Source organism: Acanthochromis polyacanthus, chromosome 10 (assembly GCF_021347895.1).
Source record: "Acanthochromis polyacanthus isolate Apoly-LR-REF ecotype Palm Island chromosome 10, KAUST_Apoly_ChrSc, whole genome shotgun sequence".
Classification (NCBI taxonomy): Eukaryota; Metazoa; Chordata; class Actinopteri; family Pomacentridae; genus Acanthochromis; species Acanthochromis polyacanthus.
Window position 1 is genome coordinate 20,316,141 of NC_067122.1, and position 10,424 is coordinate 20,326,564.

Consider the following 10,424-nt stretch of genomic DNA (forward strand, 5'->3'; position numbering starts at 1 on the left):
CATGAAGCACAGATATTGCATTTATGCCCTTGTGTAAATATATTTATTGTTCTTTTTAAATTGTACTGTTTATTGCTGTTTTTCTTTCTTTGACACCAAATGGGAACTGGTATCCTAATCTCGTTGTACCCGGTACAATGACAATAAAGGCTATTCTATTCTATATGCAGGGCTAGATGCACAGATGAAATTGCAGAAGCTCTGACTTAATCATATGTTTCTCTTAAAGCAGTGAGCAGACAATGCCATGGCTTGTTTTCTGTTGTTTTTCATGATCAAAAAAGACAGCTCGAACATTTATAAAGTATTCAATTTCACTTTTTTAAATCATTATTCCTATTAATGTGAATATGAGTAAACTAAATGGAAAAAAATTGAAAAGTAGTTAATGTGGATAAAGTTTATAATACTGTGTCCAAGCTTCAATGGCGATGGCACGCACCATATTTACAGTCAGGCAATCTTTAGTAAAGGGAATCTGTGATAAATCACTCTTATGCATGCATTATATATCAGTAATAATGTGGTGAAGAAGAGGGAGACAAGCTAGTTGCTAGTGAGTCAACTTTATTCACTCGAGCCACACTCAGAATGCTGGGAAAAACAATGTCAGCAAAAAATTTGGGGTCTCAGGCACGCCCCCCAAACCACCACGTCCAATGCGTGAGAGTACCTCTATAACCTGTACACTACAATAATCTAATTTTCTTTACAGGATTCTGGTGAAGATACAGTGAAAAATGATATTCCTGGCAAACACAGCATACTAGTATTCTCTTAAAGACCTACCAAAATTTCACAAGTACTGTTTGTTGTCTTTATTAAGTGGAACTAAGCTCTTCAGAACTAACCTGAAGTCACACCTTGTCTTACAGCACTGCTTCACTTTACAACTTCAAAATCAGGCTGGAAGTTGTCACTTCTTAAAACTGTCTATGTAAACCAAAGCATGTATGAGTAATACAAATAAAAGTAACAAAAACATGCCCTTGCATGTCAATTTAAATGGTTTTCCAAAATTTTGTGCTGCCCTCTACAGATTGTCATTAGGAAACACCAGTGCTAATGGTGGAAAAGGTTAGTTTGGAGCTCTTCTGTTGATCAAAAAAATCTAAATAAAACTGAAAGGAAATATCAATAATGCTCTCGTAAATTCCTTATATTGCTTCCTTTCCTCCAACTGCTGCCTCTGTTTTCACTTTCCAGCAACAATGGAAGAAAATTTATTCTGTAAAGTTAATGCACAGCTATTCTTACAGGTGCCAAAACCTTTGGATTATTTACAAATCCTCTGTGTGTACAAAGGCAGTGCTGGAACCAATTATGTTACTATATAGTCAAGTGCATTATTAGATAATAGCGTGCTGCATGAAGCACTGCATATTTTTATCAAAATGGCAGGAAAGACTAACAGAGGAAGACAAACTGATTGATCAGAGCTTCATCTTACAGCAAGATAATGACCTAAAATGTGAGAAGAATGAAACAAAACAGTATGCTTCAAATCGACCCCATCAAGTTAGTTTGGGATGAATCTGACATAAGGGTAAACGTAAAGCAAGCTACGCATGCTCCACATTTGTAGGAACTTCCAGTGTGCGACCATGCAGGGTGTTCATTGAGCTGCTGAATTAATCAAATATTTATATTAATTAGATTTAGCATTCCATGATTCCTTTTTTCTTTTGAAAAAAATCTTAGTTTTATAAACTACACAGACAATACACAACATCAGTTACAAGAGCACTAGGAAAAATGGAGGTATTCTAAAACTTTTGACAGACAGTGTGAACTCTAAATGCTGCATAGGGATGCGGGATCTCTCAGGGCAGAGTTGATGCTGTCAAATATAATGCAGAATAAGTATTTCTGCCTCATGCTTGCTGACAGCATCTATTTTCCTACTAAGTGTGTAGGGGGAGGTTTGTCAGTCAAACCTCCACATCTTATTTTTTACACCCTCTTCTCTATGCATGCATCACTCACTCAGTTATGTGCTGTAAACAACTTTCATATCCATCATTGCCCAGTCCATTGCAGTCTAGCTGGCTTACTCTCTGACTCTTTTGCCTTTCTGCTACTTCTTGTACTTTGGTAGCCTTCGTAGGTCTGCTGAGTAGGATAGGAGAATATGTAAAGGTGACCCACTGGTCTCTAATGAGCGGTGTAAGAGTATGTTGCACAACCTGTTGCCACAGTTTACAGCATTTAAAGCTAATTTGCAGTGCTCGTCCCTTTTCAATGTATACATTAACATTTTTGTTTTTAAAAAATATATTCAGAAGTGCCTAAAAGGCCATAATTACCTCCGCCAAGGAGGTTATGTGACACCCGGCGTCTGTCTGTCTGTCTGTCTGTCTGTTAGCAAGATAACTCAAAAACGGCGGGGCAGATTCACATGAAATTTTGAGGGGATATAGACTATGGTAAGAAGAAGAGCTGATTTAATTTTGGTGGCAATCTGGAAAGGATCCTGGATTCTGGATCACTTTGAATTTTTTAGTATTGTAGCGGCCGTGGGGGCCGCTGTGACTGTGTTCTGGGTAGGGGGCCGCTAGGCATCATGGGGGGAATTATGTGTTCTTTGGGAATTGTTTTACGGGGTTGTTTGTTTGTTCCAGACGTTCTTTAATTACTGGTTGCATTTAGTTAGTTCAGTTCTGCGTTCTGACTTCGTTTGTGTGTTTGTTGTTTTCATGTGTACCGTAGCTCAGGGAGGTTACGGGAGGAGTGACCTCGGCCTGCGAGCCGGTACGTTGTCAGTTCTAGAGTGCTTATTGTGGTAGAGACAATAAAGCCTGGTGTGCTAACTGTAAGATCCTTCGTCATTCCTGCCTTAAGTCGCCGCTCAGTGCTGCAGTATGTTTTAGTATGTGGTCCAAAATATGACAAAAACATCATAGGTTAGTATGTCGTCCAACAAATTGGAGCAAGGTGTCCAGATAGGTCAACTGGTTAAGAAGGTGATTCGTAAACAGAACTGTGTCAGAGACGCAGGTTCCATTCCAGCTCATGATCTTTTACTGCATGGGTTTCCTGTTTTCCTCTCTATCCTTGGCGGAGGTCTGCACTCTCTGAGTGCTTTTCTAGTTCTTACTTTAACCGCCAAGCTACTCAAACACCAAATACCATCAATAACTAGAAAAGCACTCGGAGAGCGCAGACCTCCACCAGGCCATCTGTTTGTCTGTCTGTCTGTCTGTCTGTCTGTTAACAGTATAACTCAAAAAGTCATGGACGGATTTTCACCAACATTTTACAGAATGTCCGGAAGAGCAAAAGTAACAATCGAATAGCTTTTGGAGGTGATCTGGATCACCGTCTGGATCCAGGATTTTTTTTCAATTGTACAGAGTCCTTCAAAAAAATCCTGCTGTGATTACATAACCTCCTGGTGGAGGTAACAATAGACTTCAACCTATGTACTGTCAAGTGTAAAATAGATAAATAAAAAGTACTTTACAGCACTGGATCAGTATCCCCAAGTGCCTCCTAAGAAAGTTAACAGTGCTTTACTGTTTATAAATCAGCCTTCTTGAGTTGCAAACTGCAACAGCATTTTTTTTGAACAATTAAAAATAATATATACAATTTATAGCTAAACAATCTCCTGCCTAATGTAACTTTAAATCATTAATACTTTAATTTAGTTATGTGTGTGTGTTGGCTATAGGCTAGTATCATATATAACATACCTGAGGAAATGAACTGCAAGCTGGGCAGCAAAAAAAAAAAAAAAAAAGCATCTTTCTACCTTTATGTGCTGTATGTAAACAAAGTGGATGTTTGCAATCAAGACCTTGGTTGTTGCACACTGCCAGCACCGACTTTAGTGAAGACACTTTGTATAGTTTAGTTTTGTCTGCCACTGTCATTAAAGGCGACTGTATGTGTGTCAGTGTGTGCTTGGAGACTGGAGAGAGAGAGAGAGCAGCCACTCATCACATACAGGGTTAAAGGGAGAGCTCTCTCATCTGGACTGGGAATAGTGAAAATGCAAATGTCTTAATCTTACTGCAAATTAAGACAGGAACTGGTAGGATAAAATGTACAAGACAAGGCTTATGCAGCAATAATAAATAGGAAATCAATTTTCTTAATTTCTCCAGTACAGAGAGCAGAACCGATAATGCTGCAGCTTATTGATGCTACTGTCTTTAATTTATCCCAGGGTCTGTTTGATACTGTGTTTTGGTTCCCATCCTTATTGATTATTAACTTCAATTAACCATTAAAGCCAGCAGTGCAATTTCAGGTCTGGAAGTGATAAATCAATGGCGGCTTTCTCTCCTTTTGTCAACAGCGAGGTCAGAGCCATCTTGACTGAATAACCTTTGGTTCAGTGTGAGCTCTCTATGGCGACCGACTGACTGACACAAACAGAACAAATATAAAAGTCTCAGGTTGTGACTATGCAACATTAAAAAGTGCAGTGTGAGTTAACACACCTTATAAGTCGAATAAAAATTGGCCGGTATCTCCCCAGCTATTAAGGCTCTACCTGGTAGAATACTCTAGATCAGTGGTTCTCAACCCTGTTCCTCAGGACCCCATGTCCTGCATGTTTTAGATGCTTCCCTGCTCCAGCACACCTGACTCAAATGATTAGCTCGTTATCAGGCTTCTGCAGAGGCTTGATGACAAGCTGATCATTTGAATCAGGTGTGTTGGAGCAGGGAAGCATCTAAAACATGCAGGACATGGGGTCCTGAGGAACAGGGTTGAGAACCACTGCTCTAGAAGACAACAAGACGTGCACTGTCAAAAAATTCTAAAAGGAACTTGCACTTCAAAATTTTAGACACAAATAGACAAAAACTATTTTCAAACCAACCAAAGTGTCAGGAATCAAAGAAGTCTCAAATAGATGAACCACTACACCCTGTGCATAAAGAAAGGCATGAAGTACAGTAAACTACACCATACCACGGTACGACTACACAGGGCTAAAATCCTCAATGCTACGTTAACATTTGCAACTACAAAGTGCACTTTCATATGGTGATTGTTCACGGATAGTACGTCAAAACAATGACAATGTGCCCCCTTGAGAGAGGCACCCACTCTCCAAGGCCTTTCCCGTTTTTTGCTTTGTTTTTTGCATGTTTTGAAACATTTTAACTGATTTTGTCGGATAGTGCTAAACAAAACTTTGATCTGCAAACAGTAGTGACAATCACTGCAAGAGAGCAATGTGACAAAAACACGAAATCAGACCACAGCGTTAAATCATCCCAGCACATTGTCTGTAGTCAGAATATAAAGAACAGGAGTGTAAGAGTAACACAAAATATTAATTGGCTTTTGTTAAGGACGGAGCAAATGAAATGGATGGATGGGAAGAAAGATGTAGAACGATAAAGGACACTGGGACACACACCCGAAAGAACATGTCACTGGCTTGATGGACACTGACTTTTATAAAACAATTACTCAGAAATTCTGAAGGATTATGATATTATTACAATAAGGAATGCTTCCACTCACAGAATTATCCAGAATATAGTCAAATTCTTAATGCATTACAAGTCAAGCAGAAAAAGGGCCATTCCTCTATGTGACAACACACTATATGCTAATATGTAGGCTAAAAGACAGAAAATTGAAATAAAATGTATAATGTAGCACACCTAACTTGCCCTTCAAAAAAATTCTTTATGCGGTTCAGTTCTGGTCCTGGTTAAGCTGCCAAAGTTAAAGTGTCACAAGCATTTGGGCCTCGGCGACTGCAGAGTGGAGTCTAATTCTATTATGAAAGCAAACTCAATGTGAAGAGCTCCAGCCCTTCACTATGATTATGTTAATTCATATTCATCCAGTAGGGCCCATATATGCATTATTCACATGCATCCAATCACCCCAAGTAATGACACCACAATATGTCAAATATGGGTGACCCAGTTGCTAATCTCACTACTTTGTTTGCTTGTTTTTGTTGTCTATGTCTATTAAAGTCGATCAGATAGTACTAATAAATAGAAGAGAATTGAGGAGTGGACACATGAGGGGAGACAGAGTGAGAATGTTGTATTTGTCATCACAACTTCGAAAAGTCACAACAAAAAGCCTCGGTGAATTAATGTGGCACGGCGGCCAGCACGACACAAATACAACACTGCAACAGTAAAACTATGCGAATAAAGACTGATTTGTACTCACAGTTTGAGGGTCCGTGAAGTATCCGTGTCGCCGGAAAGGTAATTAGCGACAAACACCGTTAGCATAAACCGGTTGCTAACATTAGCACAACTACAGCATCTGTCTATCAATAGTAACGCAGTGTCTGAAATACACAGCCAGCTTTCCGGTGGAGACAAGCCGTATTTTAGCGTCTTTAGAATTTCCCTTTGCTTCAGCAGTACTTCATTTTTTCCTTCAAGGTAAGTTGTTTACTGAAGCTATTTAACAACAAAAACTAACCGGTAATGTTTGAAACGGCTTAAGGTCGTTTTAAACACAACCACTATGAAGCTATTTACGAAGTCCTCAGGTGTTCCTCTGTGCGTTTTAGGGCGAAAGATTTTTCCTACGTCAGCTACGAGCTTCCAACTGTAAACCCAAACCACAGTGGCAGAGGTTCGATTCCCACGTGGGACAAACCCTCAGAATATATCCTTAAAATGTTTTACTCGTTTCTCAAACTGTCTCGGGGTCGAAACAATCACTGCAACTGTGCTGCTCAGTTACCTAAATGTGTGCTGCACCTTGTCTTCCTAGCAACAATATCTTGAGTTATACATGCAGGCAGCGGCCAGCAAACAATAGCTGGCACCTGCCTTTCAAAGCAAATGCAACAATTACAGCTTTGTTGCGTGCAATTTTCTTCACAAATACACTTCCCAGCCAGATACTGTGTAGCAGATCCATCATACCTGCAGCTCTATTTGATAATAATAGATAATTATGCTGTCTGACAGTTAATTCTGGTGTGATAGAAAAGGCTTACTTTTAGTCAAATTACTTCCATGCTGCGATTTTTCACAGAAAATACAAGGCGAGGAATACTGATATGTTGGTAGTCCACTCAGTTTACCAGTTAAGGTAAAATATTAAATAAATCTGGCATGTTGGAAACTGTGATAGCCTTGGGACTCACTGAACACACACTGTTCCATGAGAAATAACGAGACAATTAAATCTCTTTGTTCTCGTCACAGTACCAAAGCCCACTGGGACCAACAGATTGCCAGGGCAACGGCTGAGCACGCCTTCCAAAAAGCCTATAAAACATCACATTTAGTCAAAACAGTGCATTATTTACTTTTGGAAAAATCAGCTGTAGTGATTCTACATACATGTATAAATCACATCCAAAATAAAAGTATGTTTTCAAGCCTCCCACAACTTCTGAAAGATAAATTCTAGTACAATATGTGAGTGACAATGTTTCTGGAAAGGTGGGATTACCGGCCTCAGACAAGTGATCAAATACTCTTTACCACTGTCACTTTATTTCACTGCCACTGCACATTTGTTTAGAAATATACACCAAGCGTATTACCTTTTATGTTGGTATTGTATTGTATCACAAAGTCTAGCTTTATGAGCTTCACAAAAAGAATGCTCACACAATGTATATTCCTAAATGTGGTTGCACACTTATGCATGGTCCTTTAAACTAATTACCATAACTATAAATGTAAAATGCTCTTGCTGGCAACCAAAAAATATAATGGGAGCCCAATAGGACATTCAGGACACCCAAACAGGTTAATGTCGCATTGATTGTTCAAATTCCCAGACAGCACCAGCTACATTGTCATTCTGATAACAAAGGAAGGTGTCATAATTAACAAGAATTTTCCAAGAGAATAGACTAATTTAGATGTACATTACCCCTGCTGGCAATGCTATCTATCTCTTCTGTCAATCCCGTGTTTTATTTGTGTCAAAGAAAAAAACACAGATGCCCATAGTTTTTTTGGTTTTTTTTTTTTTTTTTTTTTTTTTACATTTTTTAGTATGTCACTCCAGATCTGTTTGAAACAATAATTATATGTTTGATATTTGACCTATGGCTCTGATCACACACATAAATGTCACAGCTTTGTGCTCAGGCCAAAAACACCTCCTCACACAAAGATATCTCGGAGATTTCATTCACTGTCGTAGTTCAGATTTTCCCATTTGCTCAGTCAAGTCGAACAAATAAACTTGCCAAAAACTTTTCAGGGTTCCGCAGCGATATCCGCTAAAATTACAGGGGACTGACACAACCTCCCCGTCACCCTGTCAGAATCTCATTTTGCCTTTGCTCTGCTTGCTTTCTATTACTCTCTGCTATGGCCAGTCTCTTTGTAGATGGCTGGAATTATTATTTCATTTGAGTTACAGAAATATCTCAACTGTAGATTGCAGTTCTTTGAAAAGGCAGCGACTGGTGATTGAGCTGTCGACCTTTCAGTTACAGTCTCACCACTTCAGCTTTTACAATACTTCATGCTGTTATGCAGCTCTTATTTAAACCACTGGATTGCTTAGTTACAGGCTGTTTGTATGTAGCTTGAAGTGCGACCACCATTATAATCTAAGGTAACAAAAGTCGAATGCTGTAAAGGGGTGATACAGTAAACAAACCATTGTGTTTTTAGTAATTTAGTGATTTATATCATGTTGAGCTGTTTACTTCATCTCTATGGGGGAAGGAGGATTATGATAGTCCACAGGATGTTGTTCTGAAAATGGTATTGATTCAAGCATTTAACCTTGTATCAGTAGTGGAAGAATTTTTTGGCACTTTTGCTTTGATAAAAGTACCAATACAGCAGTGTAACCATACTCTAATAATTTCAAAATCACAGTCAAGTAAAGGAAGTATCAATATACCTAAGTAACATTTTACCATTGTAACTCAGCTGGGTGAGGTGCTGCTAATTTTACTTACAGTTAGTTAGTTTAGTCCAGAATTGGTCACATGGGGTCACAACCTAAGTCTGAGTGATTGTTAGAAGGTTACTTAGGTATGAAAAAAACATACAGTGACACAAATCTCAGTTCATACATCAGACTTTTTTGCATTCCTTCATGTATTTTTTTTTTCCAAAAATGCTGCAGAGAAGTATAAAGTAGCACAAAATGGAACTACTCAAGCAAACAACCTCAGAACTATATTTGCACTGAACTTAAATACATGTACTTAGTTATTTTCCACTACAGCCTTGTATGAGGACATGCACAGCTGCTATACTGTTATAGACTCACTTGTTTATCTTTATTTTACCAGTTGCTTTTCTGTCATATGTGTTATGCTGTCTTTCTCAAGCTTCACGTGTTGCTTTAAGTTGGTTGATGCTAATAAGCTGCCAACCTCTCACTGCTGGTTGAGATTCATTTGTTTCCTTTTTCCCCCTCCTTTTTCTCTCTTTTCTCTTCACCTGGGATTCATTTGTTTTTGCTGCAGAACGTGATGAGGGCAAGAGGAAAGCATCTTCACAGGTGGCTGCTGTGGTAACAGAAGGTGGGGATTAAATTCCACACCCTATGTGTGTTTGTACGTGTGTAGAAAGTTATTTCCCAGGGTGTGATGAGAGAATATAAAAGATCTAAGTCAGTGCCCCTAGGTAGAGTTTATCGCTGCGTCTAAATCAGGCTAACACACAGGATATTCATAGTGCATAACGTATCGTACCAGACTCCACTCTTCACCTGGTCACTTCTTTCTTCTTCTCCTCTCTTCTATTCTGCCTCCTTGTCATTAATAGACATTAATCCCCTTATAACATTTCATGGTAAAAGTTCCACTAAGACCAATCAGTGTGCTAATTTCTACATAATCTTAAAATGAGTTGAACTTTATACTGGTATATGGATGTGTGAGCAGCATAATTCAAGTACTGCTGCAAGTGTACAGCTCATGAATTCTCTCCAATGTCCTTGGAAAGGTTTTGATGGTGTTTGTATGCCGACATTTGATGTATAAACCTGCCTCACCATGCTATGGAGCTGAAAAAAAAAATACCAGACTCTGTTGTCTCTCTCTCTCTCTCTGCTGTATCCTTCTATCTGCATACCTCTCAGTGCATGAATGTTTACAGCTTTCTGAATCATTGCCCAACAAAAGGACCTCTGGCACAAGCAGGCATGTCGGGTCCATCCAAAACAATTTGGGTCACGCCCAGAGAAACGGATAAGAGGAGAATTATCCTGAACCATGGTGCAAAGTCTATAGAGAGTTTGGGGGGAGTGATTGAAAGACTAGGCAGTAAGAGTAATATCGTGTCAGAGGATGAAAAAGTGCATGGAATGAACTAGAGATGTACTTCAGCATAGGGAAAAGTGAAGAGAGAGATGAGAGAGGAAGCTTGCAGCCAGAACAGTTTGGGGTCATGGGAGCAAGAAAAAAAAAAAGGAAAAGTCTTCCATACAAAAGCCAAAGAGGATACATAACATAAAAGATGACCAAGGAGGAGGATGACGGGCTGGAT